Source organism: Cebus imitator, unplaced genomic scaffold, assembly GCF_001604975.1.
Source record: "Cebus imitator isolate Cc_AM_T3 unplaced genomic scaffold, Cebus_imitator-1.0 Scaffold91, whole genome shotgun sequence".
NCBI classification, from domain to species: domain Eukaryota; kingdom Metazoa; phylum Chordata; class Mammalia; order Primates; family Cebidae; genus Cebus; species Cebus imitator.
The window spans coordinates 3,080,563-3,084,290 of NW_016107406.1; positions in this window are offsets into that span (position 1 = coordinate 3,080,563).

A 3,728-nucleotide genomic window follows, 5' to 3' on the forward strand; every position below is an offset into this window, starting at 1 on the left:
GGGGAAATAGGGGAGGGAGGGTGGGCGGTGGGAAGCTGGGGAGAGATAGCAAGGGGAGAAATGCCAGATGTAGGTGATGGGGAGGAAGGCAGCAAATCACACTGCCATGTGTGTTCCTATGCAACAATTCTGCATGTTCTTCACATGTACACCAAAACCTAAAATGCAATAAAATAAATAAATGGGGAAAAAAAATATGGTCTGGGTGCAGTGGCTCACACCTGTAATCCCCAGAATCCCAGCCCTTTGGGAGGCTATGGTGGGAGGGTCACTTGAGCCCATGAGTTCAAGAACAGCCTGGGCAAGGTGGTGAAACCCTATCTTTACAAAAATTACAAAAATTAGCTGGGTGTGATGGCAGACGCCTGTAGTCCCAGCTACCTCGGAGGCTGAGGTGGGAGGATGGTTTGAGCCTAGGAGATCAAGGCTACAGTGAGCTGTGTTTGTGCCACTGCACTCCAGCTTGGATGACAGAGATAACTACCCCTGCTTCAAAAAACAAACAAAAAAATCCAGCCTCCCCCAAAATGGAAAGAGATGAAAGTAGAGTGAATGCTGGAGTATTGAATTAGAAGTAGAGGTGCTAGTGTGAACTTAACGTTTTCAGTATACATAGATGGATATGGAAGTGTGTGTGTCTGTGTGAGTGTGGAGTATATTTCTTAGGTCTGTCCACTGAAAGGGGCTAGGAACAGCAACACCCCAATAGCAGTAAGCATGTCTGGTATCCAGATCTTAGTTTCTAAACACCTTTCTTTCCTAACAGGAGCCGGGGCTCCTTGGAGAAATGGTTGGTTCCAGGCCCGAAGGAAGGAAAAATACAAGATAAACGTAGAATACTTTACTGTGCCAGAAAATGAAGAAATGCTGAAAGAATAATGTCTATTCTATCAAAGAGACAAAGAAACTAGCTTGAAGGAGCTCCCATTGGTCAAATCTGGGACAATTTAAGCATTGAAATAAAGATAGTAACAGATTATAACACATTAAATAAAATGGGAATCCATGAATCCATTTGATAAAAATAAATTAATCAATTCGAAATTCTATGAGTAATGGGATATTTACTTAGTTTCCAAGCATCTTGCCAAGGGTAAAAGTGCAACTTTACAGGGGAGAAGCTGGCAGATACTATCTTCATCAAATGATCGAGGTTAACATCACCAATGAAGAGACACAGCAGCCAAGTACAATGTGGGATCCTGGATTGGTTCAAGGAACTGAAAAAATACATTAGTGGGTCAGTTGGTGAAATTTGAATAAGATGTGCAGACTGTTTAGCAGTAATGTTTCAAAGTTAATTTCTTGTTTTGGTCATTAATTACATTGTGGTTGGTAGGAGAAAGTCCTACCAATTGCAATGCACTGAAGATTTATGTTGCCCCGACCCCCAAATTGATTTTTTGGAATCCTAACCCCCAATATGATGATATTGGAAAGCGGGGCCTTCGGGTGGCGAATGAGGTTACAATGAGAAGACAACTGACTATGAGGAATTGGGCCCTCAGCAGACAAGAAAGCTGCCAGGACCTTGATCTTGGACTTCCCAGCCTTCAGAATTTTGAGAAACACATTTCTGTTGTTCATAAGCTACACAGTTTATGCTATTTTGTTGTAGCAGCTTGAATGGACTAGGACATTTTTTGTTGTAGGAAATGCATTCTAAAAAATAAATGAATGATGAGGCAACTTATCCTCAAACAGGTTAAGCAAAAAAGTTCTTTGTACTATTTAAAAAAAAAAAAAAGGGAAAAAGCTATAATTATTCTGGACTTGGGAGAATGTTTATCTGAAGTACTGGTGCGTGAAGCAGGGAAGGTAGCACCACTTCCTGGAGGAATGAAGTCTTACCCAGAATAATGCTTTTACTGTAATCTGTGAAGGCTCCAACTGTGAATTCCTTTAAATAACACAGGATGGGGCCTATTCTAAATAAATGAATTTCTTTTCATTTATTTATTTAGAAATAGAAAAGAAATTATGACAAATTATAAATTCTATAAAGCCGTGCAAACATCACAAAATCTAGGGGGAAAACCCCTCTTTTATTAGTTAACTATTTAGCCTAACCCTCTATAATACTTTTTTTTTTTTTTTTGAAACAGGGTCTTACTCTTTTGCCCAGCCTGGAGTACAGAGGTGCCATAACAGATCACTGCAGGCTTGACTTTCTGGGCTCATGCAATTCTCTTATCCAATCCTCCTGAGTAGCTAGGACCACAGGTGTGCACCACCATACCTGGATAATTTTTAAAAATTTTTGTAGAGTCAGGGTCTCACTATGTTGCTCAGGCTGGTCTTCAACTCCTGGGCTCATGCAATACTCCTGCCTTGGCCTCCTAATATATTGGAATTACAGTCATGAGCCACTGTACCTGGTCTATAACACTTTTTTTAAAAACCACGTCTTGGCTTCATACTCTGTGATTACATCTTCATATGATATCAGTTTGGTAATAGCATCTTAGAATAGAAATATAATTCAGTCTTTCCACTAGCATGGGTGATCAAATTTCGTTTTCTAAAAATTATTATTCATAGCTTTAAAAAGTTTGTTTTGGGTTCAGAAACTCATGGATAATGTTACATAAATGTTTAAAATTTTATCTAGTTTGGGAAACCACTACCAAGTTTCTTCCATATATGAGCTCTATGACTTCACTATATAACCGAATATATTCCTGACAAGTAAGAAGTTCCATTTTTATGTATGAGAACTGAATTCTCCATATACAAGTTTACACACCCAATAATTAAAAGACTCTTCCACAGATAAGTGTCTGGTTCCACACATTTCAAACCTTGTTTACCTTCCTTACTTAGATAGTTCTGGTGCTGGGCATTGTAAGACATACCCATTTTGTGACACGACCTCTTATCCTACATTGCTGTGTGATGCTGGGGCAGGTGGCAAAGTGAGTAGGTGCTGATCATATCCCTAGAAGACACTCTCATACCAGTATGCCAAGCAATAATTAACTACACATAGGAACATTTGCAGAATATACAACTAGAGCTCACTGTATAGGTTGAATGGTGGCCTCCCAAAAAGATATATTTGTGTCCTAACCTGAAACTGCAAATGTGACCTTACTTAGTAAAAGGTTTTTGTGGATCTAATTATCTTGAGATATGATCATCCTGGATTTAGAGTGTGCACTAAATCTAGTGACAGTTGTCTTTGAAAATCTTATTTTAATTAAAAAAAATTCTTTTTTAGAGACAGGGTCTCGCTATGCAGCCCAGGCTGGAATGTAGGAATGCAGTGGCTATTCACAGGTGTGATCACAGTGCACTACAGCCTCGAACTCCCAGGCCCAAGCAGTCCTTCTGCCTCAGCCTCTTCAGTAGCTGGGACTACAGGCAAGCACACCGTGCCTGGGCTGCCAGGTGTCTTTATAAAGGCAGAGGGAGATTTGAGAGCCACAGAGGAGAAGGTGATGTGAAGACTGAAGCAGAGATTGGAGTGATGCATCTTCAAGCCAAGAAACACCAATCGTTGCTGACAGCCAGCAGGATCTAGGAGAGAGGCATGGAACAGATTTTCCCTCAGAGCTTCCAGAAAGAACTAACCCTGTCAATACTGTGATTCTGGACTGTGAGAGAGAAATTTCTGTTGTTTTAAGACATCGAGTTTCTGGTAATTTGTTATGGCAGCCGTAGGAAACTCATCACTGACTAAATCCAAATTAAATGTTATCCCAATTTTTGCTTGATCCCAGAAATGG